The sequence below is a fragment of the Panthera onca genome, chromosome D3 (genome assembly GCF_046562875.1).
Source record: "Panthera onca isolate mPanOnc1 chromosome D3, mPanOnc1 haplotype 2, whole genome shotgun sequence".
Lineage (NCBI taxonomy): Eukaryota > Metazoa > Chordata > Mammalia > Carnivora > Felidae > Panthera > Panthera onca.
In genome coordinates, this window is record NC_138350.1 from 67243459 (window position 1) to 67261677 (window position 18219).

Consider the following 18219-nt stretch of genomic DNA (forward strand, 5'->3'; position numbering starts at 1 on the left):
TCAAAAATGTCAATGTCATAAAAGACAAAGAAAGGCTGTAAAAATGTTCTCCAATGATTCGGACAAAATGTGTAAGTACGGGTGTGTGTGTGTGTGTGTGTGTGTGTGTGTGTGCGCGTGTGTGTGCATGTATGATAGAGCACACATGATAAAGGAAGTGGGGTAAAATTTTAACAGATGTGTCTAGGATAGAAGGATCTAAAAGCCGTCTTTGTATTATTTTTATTTGGGGCATTTTTTGGTAATTTGAAATTACTTCCAAATAAAACAATTTTAAAAAAATGTTCCAACTTTTGAACGACATTCCCTTCTCTGCAGGTGCAGACTCTCCTTGGCCAGGGGACCCCTGGCAGGCAGCCAGGCCAGGAGGCAGATCTGAAATCGAGCCATCTGGGAAATGTGGCCTTGAGCAAGTGACTTTCCTCCCTGTGTCTGATCCTCCTCTGCAGGGAGATACCCACCTCGAGGGCTGGTGGACAACAGAAACAGATTACACTGGCGAGCGCTTAGCTCTATGGCCCATCAGTGTGAGCTGCGGCTTCACTGGTCTCATTTCTCATCAGCAGAAGTCCCGGCAGGGTGCAGAGCTGAGAGCCGCCTCCAGTGCCGAGAGCCACGGGTGCCCTCCAGTAGGACTGTGGACCCAGGACGAGCAATCGGTCCAGGGCTAGCCTCGGGCGGGCCGCCACCTGGCAGAACTCCTCTCTGGGCAGGCGGCCCCCTGTCCTGCCTTGGCCTTGGGAACTCTTTGTGACAGTATTGTTCTGGTAAAAAGAATCGTGATCCCTGGAGAATAGGCCAGGGAGGGGGCATGTTTCTTTGCACTGGGGGCTTTCTTGGAGGACCTGAAATTGGCCTTCAGAGCAGGCCTGTCCTCACAAGGACGTTGGGCTTCCCTCTCTACCCCTGGTCTGTCATTTGGAGAGGACTCACTGTGCCCCTGTCCCCATGTGCCCCTCCTGGCCCACTCTCTACCCTCTCCACTGACTGCTACAGACCACAGCAATGGGCTCCTTTCCCTCTGCTGTCTTTTCTGTTGGAAGCCAGTGGGGCCCTGGGAGGAGGACGGAGGGAGGGAGGTCAGGTGTTGAATGCCTTGTCTCCCTGTCTTCGGGGGCACCTCAGGGCACAGCCCAGGTAGGGTGGCCCCCTGCAGAGCACTCTCGCTGTCTCTGCTCTCAGCACCCTTCCTCTCCTTTCCCCTTCAGCCCTAGGGGGTGACTGCGCCCCGGTGTTGGGGATCCTGCACCGGGTCCTGTGGATTCGCTACCCTGCACTGGCCTGGGGACTCAACTGTCTCCAAATCGCCAGCATTGAGGGCGCTCCCTGCTCCCTGCTGGGCCCCGCTGCAGGGAGACACCTGGGTGGGGGTGGGGAGGGGGCAGTGCCCTCTTCCATCCGTGTGTTTGGTATTTGTCTGCCTGGGAGGCCCCCTATTACCAAGCTTAGTGAGGGGACCCACCTCGAAGCCATTCACACGGCAGAACAGAACAAAAGCGAGCGCCTGCCACTTCAGGCCTCCTCCCGGGGCTCATCGCTGCCTGTTACGACTTCATTTCATCTTTTCGTAAGTTACTGTTAACTGAGAAGCATTACAAGAAGAGAATTAAAAGAGAGAAAAGTTGGTGGAGAGATGCCTTTTTTCCCCTGGTTTAAACCTTTTGTTATCGACTCTTCAGGAATCTGATTCAACCAGAGGAACACGTGGCAGAACACGTTATTCAGAATTAGTTCCGAGAGACACTCGAGGGGCTCTTTATTATTCATCCTTCTAAAATCAAAATATTAGCTAATGCCTCTTGCGTCCTCAGAGCGGGTCTGGCAGCTTCTCTGATGTATTGTCCTACTTGAAAGTGAAGAAGAAGGCCTTTCCTGCGGAAGCCTCCGTCAAGCCCCTCGGACTCCCGCGCACACAGGGACGGAGACACCCAGACATGCCTGTGCCTGAGACCCTTGCAGCCCTTTGTGTCACGGCCAGGCTGCCTCTTCCACACACCCCCTCCCTGCGCTGGAACGCCCCCCACCGCCAAGGAGCCCAGGGTGGCCTGGAGCGGAGGGGGGAGGCCCCTCCTGGTCCCAGGAGCCCAGTTTCCCATATCCAGAGCCAGAACTGGTTTGGAAGGGGGTGAAGGGGTGATGACTCAGGGACCCTAAGGCTTAGAAATCAAAACTGCTGTGTCTGTTTTCTTGGATCCCCGCTGCTGCCTTCATTTCTGGAAGGAATACCACAATGCAAACGAATTCTATTTCTTCAGCAGGAAAAAACAAATTTGGCTTTTGGTACTCTGAGCTCTAGAGTTACCCAGAAGTGTCATGATGACATTTTTAATCAGGCCCCTAGGAAGACAGTGAGGTTCTTAGCTCGCTGGGGTGGGGGTGGGGGGGGGGTGGTGTTCACTGGCCTTGAGGACTGTGGGTGGGACGAGTGCTCCCAGCTGATAGAGGTTGGCTAAGCAGCTTCTGTGCCTAGTAGGCTTGGCAGAACTTCCTGGAGGCTAAGTGGAGCAAGGAGGGCTTCCTGGAGGAGGTGGTATTTGACAGATGGCTAAGCACTGGAAAGGAGAGAGTAGAGGGAAGGCAAGGAGGAATGTGAGCAGGCCAGGTGGGAGGGAGGCAGGGCAAAAAATGGTCAGAGGTAAGGCTGGAAGGACCTTGACCGCAAGTGAAGGTATTTCTTCTTTCTTTTGTTTCCTTGAGCAATCCTAAATTCACGATTAATCTCCCAAGACCTATCTTGTTGGTAAATGTTGATTTCTCCTGTGCACCTGTTCATATTTCTGATGGAAATGTATTATAAAATCACTCCATTCGGGTGGTGATTACCATGGTAATCAGGCATGCTTGCTGACAGGCCAGCACTCCTATTGAAAACAAGATTCGGAAGATAGGGGCTTTTGTGTCACTTAGGTTGTGCCCAGGAGAGAGAGGGCTGGGAAGCAGGTGTGGGGGGCTGGGTTCCTTCTCTGGGGAAGTCTTGGTGGACAGTACAGCCCTTCGCTTGAGGAGGGTTCTGTAGGAAGATGGGGGAAAGGCTAGACGGAGGCGAGTTAATGGGGGTCCTCTGCAGCCTGCATACAGAGGGGCACAGCTGTGAGGGATCCCATGTGAAGAGAGAATCAGAGCCACCAGGAGCCCAAGATCAGGAACCTGGGCTAGGATATCATTCAACCTCCTACCTCCACCGCAGGAACCACCTCTGTGCCTTTTAGAACATTACAAAGATGGGGCGCCTGGGTGGCTCCGTCGGTTAGGCATCCGACTCTGGCTCAGGTCATGATCTCACAGTCTGTGGGTTCGAGGCCCGCATCAGGCTCTGTGCTGACAGCTCAGAGCCTGGAGCCTGCTTTGGATTCTCTGTCCCCCTCTCTCTCTGCCCCTCTGCCGCTGTGATCTGTCTGTCTTTCAAAAATAAGTAAATGTTAAAAAAAAAAAATTAAAAAAAAAAAGAACATTACAAAGATGTTTCTATCATGGGATTACGGTTCAAGGTGTGGGGAAAGCCCCAGGCCTTTGAATGGCATTATCTAGTTCCGTTGCAGTCTAGTTTAAGTTCGCAAGAGCTCCCACTAGACTGCTGGATTTCAAATCCCAGCTCCACCCCCTTTACTGGCCATGTGACCTGGGGCAAGTTACTTAACCTCTCTTTTCCTTCTCACTTGCAAAAAAAAAAAAAAAAAAAAGACAATGTAAATTTCTAATGCATACGATTGTCGTGAGGATTAAGTGAATTGATGCCTGTAAAACGATTAGAACACGGCCACCACAGAGTAAGCACTCACACACGCTGGGGACACAGCAGCGCCTCCCCCCACGGTGGATGGGGGACCGGTAGGATTGAGGGTACAGCCACTATCCCGGACTGGGTACAAACATCGTCTCACCTCCTTCTCCTGACGCCCCCACGTAACTCTGAACACCGAGCAGACTGCCGCCCTAAGCTCCCCCCCACCGCCTCTCTACCCACAGCATTTTCTGTTTCCTTCCCCAAAGATGTTGGCTTACTGACCTCTGGCTCTGCACCCAAAACGGCCCTCCTTCTCAAGCCCATACCCTGACTGCAGTCCTGGGAAAATCAGGCCTCGCGGGCACAAGGTTCCAGAACACTCACGTCCTAAAAGTATATAAACATCTACAGCTTTTAGTCCCGTTTCCAAGTGCCCACAGAGGTTAGATGTTGTCTGATGAACGACAATCACCATAGGAATAGCACTAGATAACACTTCTTCCTCATGGTGTCCCAGACTCTACACTGCCTCTCACCTTAATATAATAAAAATTTGTCATTAATGGAATGATATTACACTCCACCAGACACCGTATGATCCAAATCAGGCCAAGAGCGGGGGGGAGGGGGGGGCGGGGGTGCTCTGCCTCGTGGAACCTACCCCACCAGCGGCAGCTGACAGGCCATTATTCTGTGTCCTGCAAATTCTGTGCAGTGATAAGGAAACTCCACCAATTTGATGCTTTATCTGGTTGCAGGTTGGGGAAAGAGATTATTTCAATCAAGATAATGACTCTATTTCTCGGACGGAAATGAGATTTTTTTTTTCCGTTGCCTCGTGGGGGTGCCACCAAAATCTGTCTCGGGGCTCAAACTGGTCATGCACAAGTTAGAGGATTTTCGGGCAACCTCCGAGAGCGTGAACATGACAGAGAACTCAAGGGAGTGAGCCCGTTGGCAAGAAACACGTGCGTGCGTGCACGCACACACACACACACACACACACACACACACACACACACGCCAGACCTCTGAGATTACAAAGTCAGTTCTGTTTGGCCATTTATAGGCATTAGACAGCACCTGTGAAACCAAAATTTGGAAGATGAGCAGGTAGTGTGAGTAAGATGGCCTGGATTGCAAACCAGGTAAACCCTGTCAAGGGAATAACGGTAACGAAGTTCCAGACACCATGCACTTAGCAATGACAGGACGTGAGTAGCCTAAACCCGCCCATCACGTAGGGAAGATTTCCTGTGCAACTTTGTAGACAGATGGCCCAGCAACTCTTCCCGCACCTTCCACGACAGGGAGCTCACCGGCCTCAGTCCTACTCCGTCGCTATGTTGAGAAAGTACCTCCAAACCGCAGCAGTCACTTTATGAAAGGAAACCACAGTGAAAATTCACAAGGTGCTGATGCTACAATGCATCTAAACCCATTATGGCGACAACACACGTTTCAGGAAGTCAGCAAACGATATGCAAACGATGGTGGCAATCAGTGCAATGAGTCGGGAATAATTTGAACTAGTGAATTTGGTGCAATTTTTAATGATTCTAAATATTTGCGAATTTCGAGGGCTGTAACACAGCATCTGAAATTCTTTAGAGGTGATTTGCCTTAAGGAGGAAGTAATAATAATTTGTAACTCAGACATCAATTGTTTCTATAGTAACTGTAAAAACTTTGGAAACGTTTGGAAAGTTTACATGCGTTTTGAACATTCCCCTGGGGGCTGACTTGTGGATTACTCTCTCTCTCCAAATAAAAGGCACATTTTAGCTCAATTCCTTCAGAAGGAAGAGCCCCAGCTGCTGGCTCTTGAGTGGTCTCTTACTGGACAGCACCAGGCTCACCAAAACTTTGAAATCTAAGCCACACCATTGTTGCGGTGCCTAGACTATCCTTGGAAAGTAACACAAAAACCCTGGTAATGTTGGTTTTGTCGCCAGGAGAGGATCCAGGCAGCTTGGGGACAGAAGCGGGAAGGAGACTTGTCACAGGACACCTTTTGGTATTTTTGAATTCAGTCATGGGACTATATGACCTATTAAGAGTAAACGGACAGTTTCGAAAAGCGCATCCATGTTTCATTGAACACAGGCTTTGATACTTACGATTGTTATTTTAATACCGACACGCTTAAAATGCAAATTTACGACAGTGGAAATTACGGCCGAATCTGGTAAAAACCATGTTTGGCTGTCTTCACGGTAGTGATGCTCACAGGCACGAGAGTAGGTGCAACCAATGGCCTCCTCAGACTCCCTTTTCTCGCTGGGACGCCCACTTCCCAGCTGCTTTCACCTGTGGTGTTCTCCCGACCCTGGCTCTTGGTCAAGGGCATGCCTTGGAGGTCACACCAGCAGCACCGTTCCCAGGAGTGGCCAGTGGTGAATGAGGGGTTACTTGAGGCCTGCCCCTTGCTGCCAGGCCAGACACCGCGGAAATCCACATGGGTCAAGCCAAGGAAAGACTTGCCCTGGCACATCCCCCCCCTCCCTGACAAGTAGTCCCTAAAAGCTCTCCCTTGGTACATCGCATGCACCTGAATCCCTGTCTCAAGCTCTGCTTCTAGGCAACCCAGCCTAAATCAGCCAAACCGCAGCTCAAAATGGAACCCTCTAGTATCTTTCCAGTGGGTTGTCCCTGGTGGTAGAAACACACAGGAGCCTGCCTCTTTGAGGCAGGCTGCCTTCCTGCCCGGCCCAAAGATCACCAGTCGACACTGCACATCCCATGAAAGCCAGCACAGCAAAATGCTGACCAGCCAGAGCAGAGAGTTCCCACCACCAGAGCCATGCGGGACCACACAAATACTCTTCTTCTCCAGGATGGCTGAGCAGGAGCAGGAGGCAGGGGTCGACTCAGCAGCCTATCCCCCAATCAGATCCGCAGTTACGTGCCCCAGAAAGTCAGCATAAACATCAGCTCGATCACTTCTTGGCTAAAGAACTCAAGCAAAATATTTATTCCCAGCCTCAGTTTCCTTATCTGCAAAATGGCACTATCTACAGAGCCTCTGCGAAGCTCATCTGAGGCTAAATTGTCAAGTGCGCTGCAAACTGGCAAAATTATATACGTGTTGGTTGTTATTCGTGAGACTGAGAACATGCTAGCTTCCCCTGCTTGCTTGGAACAAGTAATCAACCTTTGCCAAATAAGTAAATCTGAGCTTCCTCTCATCTTGGGCATCGTACCTAGAGCTCCCTATGTGAGAAGCAGCTCCAGAGAAAATCAAGTGGACATTGGGAGCCCTGTCCTGGTGACTGTCCACCTGGAGCTCAGGGCACCTCCTCATGGATCACACGGGTCTCAGGTGGTGGTCAGCTGCAGCTGTCTGGAGAGGGCCCCCTCTCTCTATCCTCTCTCTCTCTCTCTCTCTCTCTCTCTCTCTGACATCTAGGGAGGATCCCCAATGTGAATTTCCTATCATTGATCCAGGGTCTGTACTGATCTCAGATACAACTTCAAGTTCGGTGAAAACTCCATGCGGCCACTTTCATATGGGTCACAGACAAACTGGCAGAAACTCAATTTTATTTACATAAATGAGGGATACCTTACTTCATCCTGATTTTTTTTTGCACATGGACCGTTCACGAAGCCACTTCTGGCCCTTTACCACTTGGTCCTACCCAATGTCACCGGCATTTTTCTCCCCACCCCCACCCCCCTTCAGACTATCTAGGACCCCTTCAGGATGTCTATGACATCCTCCCCATAGGCCTTTGGGTGTTCCCATCCCGGCACCTGTTCCTGCCCCCACACCCCGACCGGCTTCCCTCCTCCATCAGCCCAGTTCAAGTCCCTCTGTCCCCAGGAAGTGTGCCCTAACCATTCCTGTCACCAGCGCTTCTGGCTGTGGTGTATGTGCCACACTGGACTGTGTGCTTGATCGTAAAGGTCTTTAATACCCTCACATGCCTGGTTTCCTCTCCTCCCACCCTGGACTGAAGGCACCTCCAAAACAGAGCCTAGGCCACTGCTTCTCTTTCTATCTCTCTAGCTATTTCTTGCCAGGCACCTGGCGATTAATAATATTCTCAGCTTGAGTAAAGCATTGGGTTGTATGATTGCTCTTAGTTTAACACACTGTTCAACGGCCTATATGAGAACGTACAGTTCTAAATAGGATCAACCTGGCAACAAATTCAGAATTGTACAAACTGTTTGCGGCTCCAGGGCGAAAAAATGCACACCTTCCTTACCCTCCCGGAGTCCTGCTCTCCCCCCAAATACTAATCAGCCGCAAGGGAGTCACTCTTTCCTGAGCCAGTGGGAGGGCAGAGCCCGGGTTCCAACCATCCACCTTCCGCTGGCAGCCTTGCATTCCTGAGTCCAGCCCCACCCAGCCGGACACACCTTCCAGAAGAACCAAAAGCCGACTCCATCAAGGTCATGACCCCTTCCCCAAACAGGGAAACCCGCCTCCTCCCAGGAACACTGGCAAACCACAGACCTAAGAAAGCAAAATTCATACTCACAGGCAATGATGCCTTCGTCTTAAATTTCAGGCCAGCAGTTTCTCTGCAAACCTGCTCATCTCCTGCAAAGAGAAGAAAGGGATGGAGAAGCATATTAGCATCTGCTCTGGTAGCCTTTGGCAGTTTCCTGGCCGACCTCGGGCTGCTGCACCTTCTCTCCTTCTTACTCCCAACAGCACGCTCCCCTCCCAGGAGCACCGCGTGCTAGCTGGGTGCGCGCCCCTGGCTCCCCACATGCCTCCCTCCCCCTCCACGGCACCATGCCAGTCTCAGATTGACCACTGCCTCCAATTCCCTGAAGGCGCCGGGCTTCTTCCCACTCCGGAGTGAGGCCTCCTCTTCTGTAGCATGGGGTTGCCTAGCAACCCCGTGCGCCGGCTCGGAAGGCCCTCCTAAATTGGACCTCACAGCACAGGGCATCTCCTTGTACAGCTGCCTGAATCTTAACAATCTGGCTCTGAATAATAACACAATGGTAATTGCATGCATGGGCCCCAAACTACATTTAAATAATGTTCAAGAGCTGACACAAACCAACAAAGGCCAGAAAATGCATTGCGGAGGTTGACCGTAAGGCCAGGCGGGACGTTCGGTGCGGGAGGGAGTTGACACCAAAGACTTGAGTTAATGACAATGCCAACCTGAACTGTGAATTCTCCTGCCTTTCTGCCTGAGTGTGTCACCGCTTTAATGTGCTTTAAGTGAGTTTGGGATCTGTAGAGGCAATTAATGCCCAGAGATAGTGATGCTTCAAGACAGGATGCCCTTTAGTGCATCAGCAGCACACGCGGGTTTTTGGAGGGAGAAGGCGAGAGGACGACATAGGACAAGAAGGAAGAACCGTGCATGAGTGATGTCCCTTGGCTTTTACGATCGTGGCTAAATACATTTCAGAAGGCGGGACAGAGAACTTACCAAGCGAGAGCACAAAGCACTTGCAACCTCAGCACGGCTGATGTGTTTCGGGATAAGAAGTGAAGGCCAAGAGGCTTGAAGCTGGCTAACAGGCAGACTGAAGCGGCTTAGCGTGGTGTGGGGACGGCCGTGCGTGCCAGAGTCCAGCCTTGAGTCGGGGTCCCTGGCACAGTGTGACAAAGAGCTCTGCTCAAGGCACAAGAGACTTAGCACGGCAGGAGAAGGCAGCCATAGCAGCGAGGGCCTGCGGATCAGCCCCAACTGTTTGAAAGCCAAGGCACTTTTTTTTTCCTTAAAGCTCAAAATCCTGCTGCGAGGGACTTAAACAGATATCTGCACACCCACGGGTGTAGTAGCGTGATTCACAAGGGGCAAGAGATGAAAGCAACCCAAGAGTCAGTGGACAGATGAACGGATAAGCAAAACGCGGTCTATGCGCACAGTGGAATATTATTCAGCCATAAAAAGGAGGGTAGTTCTGGCAGGTGCTACAACATGGATGAACCTTGAAGCCAAAACGACAAATACTGGGGGTGCCTGGGTGGCTCAGTCGGTTAAGCTTCCGACTTTGGCTCAGATCATGATCTCCAGGTTTGTGAGTTCGGGACCCGCCTAGGGCTCTGCACTGGTGGTGTGGAGCCTGCTTGGGACTCTCTCTCTCTGCCCCTCTGCCCCCTCAGAATAAAGAAATATACGTAAAAAAAAAGACAAATACTGTAGGATTCCACTTATACTGATATCACAGAGACAGAAGGAGAATCGAGATCACTAAGGGCTGTGGGGAGGTGGCGATGGGGAGTCAGTGTTTAGTGGGGACAGAGTCTCAGTTTGGGAGGATGAAACCGCTCTGGAGAAGGATGCTGGTGATGGCCCACGGCAACACCAATATACTTAATGCCCCTAAACTGCACACTTAAAAATGGTTAACAAGGTAAATTTGATAGTATATTATTTTATCACGATTTTAGAAATTCCCCTGAAATTGGGGCGCCTGGGTGGCTCAGTCGGTTAAGCGTCCGACTTCAGCTCAGGTCACGATCTCGCGGTCCGTGAGTTCGAGCCCCGCGTCGGGCTCTGGGCTGATGGCTCAGAGCCTGGAGCCTGTTTCCAATTCTGTGTCTCCCTCTCTCTGCCCCTCCCCCGTTCATGCTCTGTCTCTCTCTGTCCCAAAAATAAATAAACGTTAAAAAAAAAATTTTTTTTTTTTAAAAAAAGAAATTCCCCTGAAATAGTAGTACAACATACATGGTCTACAAGACTTCCGTCCATCTTCCCCTTGGAAGTCAAGAGTGGCCTGGGTCATCCATAAGCTCAGACAGGGAGAGACTGCCACCGGGACTCAGGGACCAACTGGACAGTGTGGCTCTGGGCCAGGGAACCCCACGGCTTGTTAAGCGTGGTGTTTGTGCAGCACCGTATCAGATGGAGGCGGCTGAGCATCGCGTAACAGGATTATCTTACGTCCACCTCGTGAGGTCCAAACACCATCACCCTGCAGAACGTGGCCTCCTTCCACCCAACAGGTCCCACCCATCGTGTCCCCTGCCTGCTTCCTCCTCCAGGTACATAGGCTCTGATGACACTGTCACTGTTACCCTTTGCCGCATCTCAGCAGCTCCCTGCCTAGAAAGCCCCTCCCGTGCTGTCCACCTGACCTGCTCCGACTCTTTCTGGGGGGCTCACAGCAAGCTCTGCCTCCTTCATGGAGCCCTCCAGATGCTCCCCATTGTGCTTTCTCTGAGTGCCGCAGCCTGCAGTCAAGCATTTGCTTAGTTGGGTACTACCTTACTCTCACGTCTGGAAGTCTTGCCTCTCCCGGTGCATCCCCGGCAGGACCCCCGGACAGGGACTGTCGCTCATCTTTTTTGCCTGCCATGGACCGTGGCTCAGGGCTGAGCACACCACAGACCATTCCTCCCTCAAGGCTCTCAAAGGGACAGCCTCCCTGCTTCCCCTCCCAGGGAATCTGACCACAGCCCCCCTGCCCGGGGTGGAAAGCACGTCTGCGGGCTGCCGAGCCCTGGAGCTGCGTATTCCAGGCAGGCACGCAGATGCCTTCAGTCATTTAGAGGTGCGACTCGGTGTGTGCAATGAACAATTGAGCATTTACAGATTTTATTAATTTGGAAAGGTCATTAGAGCTAACAGCTTCTCCAAGTGGAAGTGAATAAATAGCGTGCATCATTTTTTTTTTTCCTTCAGCGTCCTGAGCTTTTTCTTGGAAGGTGCTTTTAAAACCTCAAAAAACAGGGTTGTATTGTTACAAGTTAAAAAGGGGTGGGGCGAATGCAGGCTTGTGAGACAAGAGGAGGCCCACGGAGCTCTGGATGAGCCTCTGCCTTTCTCTGAACCTGCACCTTCTCATCTGCAGAAGGAAGGAGTGGTCACTAAGCTCCCTCCAACTTAAAATAAACTGACATTACAATATGAGGAAATGTGCGAAGTTAGCAACTCTCCAAGCTGACTGTTACGCCCCACCCCCAACCCCACCCATCCTACCAGCTGTCGGACACTATTGCACCTCTGGGTAGCAAAGGTGCGAGTCTGTGCCCCGGCAGCCAGGAGAAGGGCCTTCGTGATTTCGGGGGCCTTCCCGGACCCTGGCCTGGAAGCTCTCAAACCCACAACCTGGCTGCCTCGCTCTCGTTAGATCATCAAGGAACATTCTGGACTCATGACTTGTTTTCTCAAATCTCCAGGAAGGGCTGGAGATGGGCCAAACTGTAGCATCCAGGTTCCATCTCCCCGGCCAGCCCTTGGCTCCATGACCGGCTGGCACTGTCTGTCAAGGGCCAGGCCTCTGCGGGCAGCTGCTATCGGTTCTCCCGGAGGTGGGAAGGAAGGAGCATTCAAGGAGCAGAGAGGTCAGGTTCCAGCCTGCTGTCATGGAGAGACACCGTTGGCCCTTGACCAGACCATGCAGTCCACATCCCTCCCTTTCTCCGAGTTCCCTCTTCTCTCTGCCCCAAGTTCTGACAGACACCGGACGGTGGGAGGCCCACGGCTGCCCATGCTCCTGCCTCCGGATCACTCAGGACTTTCAGTAGCAATAAGACCAGGTCTGAATCACAACTGTGTGATCCACAACCTAATAGTAATACTAACGTTAGCACTGGTACTAGTTAATATTAACTAATATTGGTGCGATGCAGTCCTGATTAAAAGGATATTTTCCCCCTCGCTTGGCAGGCAGGTAGGAGAGACTTAATTCATGTAGTGAGCGCCTGCTGTGTCCCAGGGTCTTGGCTACCTGTTGGGGAGGCAGACATGAAAAGGTACGTTTCCTGCATGCAAACTCTTTGCAGGATGGTTGAAAGTCAGGAAGATGGGGACACAGAGAAGCTGAGTAACTTTCTCAGAGGCATTCATCTGGCAAGTTCTAGCAGTGTTCAAACCAAGTCCTTGGACCCAGAGGCCTTTCCCAACGGTTCCTGCATTGCCTGCGAGTGTCGTATAAGTTTAGCCTGCACGACACCATCCAGAAGGGACCGACCAGAGGACGGCATGGTTTAGGGACAGTGGGAGTTTATGCCCAGAGTGAACCGATGCCTGTGGATGTCAGGCCATGTTGGCCCTGAACACCCCAGGGGGGCAAACCTTGGCTGGGTCCAGGTCAGAGCCTACTGCAGACATGGCCTTGACCTCTCACGGCCTTTCTGCTCGTTGATAAAGACCCGTCCTTTCGTCAGAAGGGCTGCAGAGATGCTGCCTGGAGAGCTGATGCAAATTCAAGAATTTTTTTTTTTTTTTTTAGTCTGCACTAATCCTTGTCTTCTGGGCTGCCAATGCCCTTACAATCAGCATGTGACATACATTGGTTATTGTTCTTCTGAAGTTCTCTATTGGATTTTTGTAAATGATGTCTTGTGCTTGGAGGAGCCCTAGAAATCCCTGTATTTACAGCCAGAGTACCCAAGCCCAGAGAGGGCAAATAACTCATCCTAAATCATGTCAGAGATAAGACGAGAACCAGAACCCAGGTCCCCAGGGCACCAGCCTGGAGCCCGCATACACCCACCCGAAATGGTGGGAAGGCAGGCTCAGGCTGTGTCCGGCTTAGCCCCCACCACAGCCCCTCAGCAAGCATGTGTGGCTGGGATGAGGGTTCTCTGACGCCGGATAGAGGCCAGCACAGGCAGATTCCCCTCTCCGCCCCCGTCAATGACACTAAAGTGATCAACTCTGCCTCCTCGCCTTGAGTGGAGCCTCACAGGGAGGGGCAGAGGCCATGAGAGGTGCCCTTGGGGACGGCAAGGTCACAGTCTCTGCCGCAGGGCCTGCGGCTCTCAGGAGGCCATGATGTGCTGTGGTTTGGAGCCAGACTGACCCTGCTGTGTCACTTTGGGCAAGTGACTTAACCCCTCTCTGCCTCAGATTTTCCCCAGCAGAATGGACAGGATCATGGCGCCTATTTCCTCCTTCACAGGGGTTAAGAAGAATTAAATGAGAAAACGGAGGGAAAACGTGGCAAGGGGGCTGGCATTTGTGTAGTCTCAGGTGAGGTGAGTGAGATCAGCTTTTCTCTGGAAGGACAGTTCCGTGAAGAGGGGGACAATCTGACAAGGCTACATACCAGACGATGCCAGCCGTATGGCATTCTGGAAACGGCAAAACTCAGAGACAGTAAAACGATGGGCGGTTACCGGGGGAAGAGAAGACAGATGAACAGGTGAATCCCAGAGGAGGTTTAGGGCCGTGAAACTACGATCCTGCGATGGCAGATATGTGTCTCTATACGTGCAACATCCATAAAACTGTACAACACAGAGTGAACTCTAACTCTAATGTAAACTACGGATTTTAGTTCACAATGACGTATGAGTACCAGCTCATCAGTTGCAACAAAAATACACGCTCATGCAAGATGTTAGCAATAGTGGACGCTGGGGTGGGGGAAGGGAGAGGAAAAGGGGTAGATGGGAAGTCTCTGTGTTTTCAGCTCAATCTTTCTATAAACCGCAAACTGCTTTAAAAAGTCAAGTCTATTAATTTTTTTTTTTTTTTAAAAAAGATCAATCACGCCAAAACATAGTACTCAGGGCCAATCAGCACACAGGCCGTCACTGAGCCACCACTGGGCATCTGGGCCCCATGAGGGGGACTGGGAGCCGGAGCAGGAGACTAGCACGGCCCTCCCAATGTGAGGTACCACTGTGTCCCGTGTCCGGTGAAAATGGAAAGCCAAGTGGGGGAGCCAGCAGGATAGAGCACCGCAGCAATCAGGACATCTCTGGCTACTGGGCAGTGACTCGGCCTTAATTTACCCTTCCAGAGCACACACCCTGCACTCGCCTCACCCTCTCCGCCTTCCAGAGGGGGATCAAAAAGAGACTCGGCCTCTCACCCGCAAGCCAGACTCCTCCCAGCCTTTTCCTGCCCCTCCACCCCTAACACCAATATAGTAGGTGCTTGATAAACATTGACTGGATTAAACAGTGATTATCTGTATGCCTCTTGCTCTCCCCACCAAAGGAAAGAATCTGACTGTAAGCCTCCCTGACCCTTCCCAGCAAAGTATTAGCTGAACAGGGCGTGAAGAGCGGAATCCAGGCAAAAGTAACACTCCAACGGGGGGAGACGCTGTGTTTGGTCATGGGGCCACCGTCCACAGTCTTGACAGCGTATCTCCGAGGGGCCTTCCCCAGCGCACCTGGCACAAGCTGGCCCGCTCAGCCCTGAGCCCCCATCTAGCAGGATGCTAGCAGCTGAGCCCCTGCTCCACCTGGGAAGGGCCAAGAGGCCAGTGTGTCCTGAAATGAGGGGGCAAGTATGGGGAGTCACCTCAAAGCAGCCTGCAGGGGCAGCGCGGAGGCTGAAGCAGAATGAAGGCCCTCAGCCCAGGGCCCGGATGCGGGGGTGCCCCCGGAAGTGTTTTTAGAGCAGGAACTGAGGTCCAGCCCATCTTACCTGGCACAGCAGGGCACCAAGCAGTTTGGTCTGGTCTGATTCTGAGAAAGGAGTGTTTGCGTGTTGCTGGAAACAGCATCTTCTAAGGCAACTGAATCCACCTTTAGTCATTGCTTTGGGGGTGATGGCCCCTTCGAAGTCCAAATTTCTGTGACCTTGGCCTAGAATCTTAAAATAACCCTGAGAAGGAGGGAGGGCTAAGCCCGGAGCAAAGCCAACAGTGGGGCCTGGCCTGGGGAAGCAAGGGAGGGGAGGAGAGCCTGTCTAAGGATCAAAGGCCCAATCTCCCTGGTCAGGCTGCCCGGCCCAGGCCTGGCTGTTCAATCACGCATATTTTATTTTTTCTGGCCTCAGGGAAGTGTTCCTGGGGCTGGGCAAATCTGAGCAAGAATCTGCCAGCAGGGAATGGCCTGGAGCAGCTGAGAGAGAGGGCAGTGGCTGCCCACATCCGCTCCCTGGACCCCAGCAGCCCCCTGCCCGAGGGCTAGGGTAGGAAGGGGGAGGGGGTCCACTGAGGGGGGCCTTCCCACTGCTCTCTGGCTGGTGAAGCAGGAGAGGTTAATTCTCAGTCACAACATAGGCAAAGAATATGCAGTTTTCTCATCGCAAATAACAGCTCACATTTGGCAAAAGGAAAAGCTGTCTCCACCACAAGGAAAAGAGAGCAAGCATGTTAAGTCTTCGTCTGTGGGACGCGGGGCGGCAGACCTCCTCCCCTGCAGGGGCGAGATGAGGTAGGGGCGGCTCAAGAGGGTTCTCCGTGCCTGATCTCACTGGCTGATGGTGTTCAGGGGGACACGTGCTGTGGAACTTGCGTGGCTGGGTGATGGGACTCCAGCCCCGCTGCCTGGTTCTACGGCCAAGTGGACTGGGATTTTGAGGCTGGCAGAGGGCAAGTGTGGGGAGCGGGAATCAGAGGGCGCAGTGGGAGCAGGCCTGGTCAGCCCGAGCGGGGAGTGATATCAGACAGGTAATGGCAGCATTCAGGGCTCCAGACAGCGGCATGGGGAGGCGGGCCTGTTCGGTCTTCAGCGATCACAGGCTTCCCCTGGACAGCTTCTCCTGCTTCTGTGGGTCTTGCCCCCGGCCCTGACCTGGTTCCCCGAATCCTGTTACTCTCTCTCCTCCCTCTAGCTAAATCTGCCTTCCAGAAAGTTCCATCTCCACCTGGTATCCATTGTGACGGAATACTTAGTGCCAGCGTTTCTTTCTCTCAGAGAAAAGGCATTTCAAGCCTCCTCTCAGGTGGGAAAGTTATATCCCCTGGGAAAGGGATTTATTTCGCTTTTAAAAGTTTTTGAACTCCACCAATGACTCTGAATAACACGGACAAACAGTACGTAAGTAAGTGACACACAATAACCAAGAATGCACACGTGGATGGTGTGCTGGGAGTTTGGAAAGAGGACCAGAGGTCCTTACAGCAGGAGGGGCGCCCCTAGAAGAAGGCTGACTCTAAAACTGTCCCCTCTAGCTCCTGCCCCTTACCTCCCTGGACACCCCCACCATAGAGCATGGGTAGGGAACCCATACGTTTTATTGTCCCAACAGGGACCCTTTGGAGAGTGAGGGGGGATACCACTAGTGATCTAGGGACAGCAAGCATAAGGCGGCTGTCCCAAGTCACCCAGCTGTGTCACCCAGCCTTTGGGGCTTGGAAAAACCTAGTCAGAGCTCTTCTCTGGAACTTGCTTGGCATCACTTAGGAAAGAGAGGTCTGCCTTCACCATCCAGCTTCCCCTCTTAGGAGGAGGCATCAGAAATGATCCTGAGAGAGGCCACCAGGCATTATCAGCGCCCAGCAGAAGCACCACGTGTATCCATGTGAGACATAAGCACTCCTGTCTGGCCCTACTGATCCTCAAGGCTCCCCACTCAGATCTTTGCAGACCTCACCTCCTACAAGAAGTCTGCCCAGAAGCTCCATTTCCCTCAGCACTGTGTGAGTGTGTGTGTGTGTGTGTGTGTGTGTGTGTGTGTGTGTGGAAAGAGAGGGAGAGAGAGAGAGAGAGAGAAAACGTACAAATGACAAAGGAAATGGCATAGAATTTTCACAACAGACGAGTCTAGGATATAAGACTGTCCAAGCTCCTCAGGCAGGTGGCCGTCTCCCCACCAGCTCATTGGCTCTTGGGGACAAGCACAACTGTGAATCATTCATCTCTGGACCCTCCTGGCCCTCCCCTCTCCTCCCTACCCAGGGCCCTGATTACAGAGAGTCTCTGATTTAAATTTGCTGGAAAGTACCGAGCTGAGCTGAACTCCTGCAATTTGCCCCTCAGTGCTATAGACCCAGGGCTCTAGGAGGGGTCCTGCAGTCCCTCAGGGGTTCATTGATTGTCTCACATCAGCTTATAAGTCATCTTCAAGGCAAATACTCCTGAATCTCCGTGACCATGACAGTACTGTTCGCGGTGGCATTTTTGCAATCCTGCAGGGTGGTGATTGTTGAAAGATAGTAAGGCAGTCAAGACAAAGTGCAAGACGATGGTGCACTCAGTAAGTTTAGGGGGGTAATCGGGGAAGCTTCCTGGAGGCAACAGATAGTAACCAGAGGCTTGAAGGATGGGGGGGGGGGATATCAACAGTAGGAGCAGAAGACTGTCTAAAAATGGCTATGGAATCACTCTGTCCCACTGTGATAGCTGTGGGAGCAGGGGAGAACACAGAGAGCACAGGCTGGACTGAAGCTTCTTGCGGAGGCCCCCAGGGAAACATCTGGAAGGCAGCCGCCGAGGGACTGGCCAGGCCTGAAGCCATCCCTGACTTCTTCCCTGGCTACTCCCAATTCTGCCAGCTCTGGGAAACCCAGCCAACTCAGCATCTGTGGCCCCAAATGTAAGCTTGCTCTACATACCTCTCATTCAGAGGGGAGGGAGCTAGTTTCCAGGGGCTGAAGCCCAGCGAAAACATGCTCTGAGCTGAGCTGGTTGGTTGACTAATCAAAACATTTTAACGAATGTATGCTTGGATATTCATTCACCAAACTTGGGATGTAAAGCCAGGGCCTTTTCCTTAATCTCGCATCTCCTGGACGGAACAGATCCTATTGTCTTTTTTGTAGAGGTCACCCTCCCGCAGCATTGTCCCCACTTTCCAATTACGGGTTTTCTTTAGCGGAATGAGAAATTAAATATACTTGCAAAATAATCTGAGTGCAAAAGTCTCCCTCGATTTGATGGA

The 18219-nt window shown here is 52.1% G+C and overlaps 1 protein-coding gene across 3 annotated transcripts in view; it reads right to left on the reverse strand.

Moving 5' to 3' along the window:
• Positions 1-18219, reverse strand: part of ZBTB7C (zinc finger and BTB domain containing 7C) — a 350726-nt gene that overhangs the window by 145176 nt on the left and 187331 nt on the right. For all 3 annotated transcript variants that reach the window (XM_060613794.3, XM_060613792.3, XM_060613793.3), the window contains one exon: positions 8215-8276. The gene's annotated coding sequence lies outside the window, so the exon portion shown is untranslated. The remainder of the gene's footprint in view (positions 1-8214; positions 8277-18219) is intronic.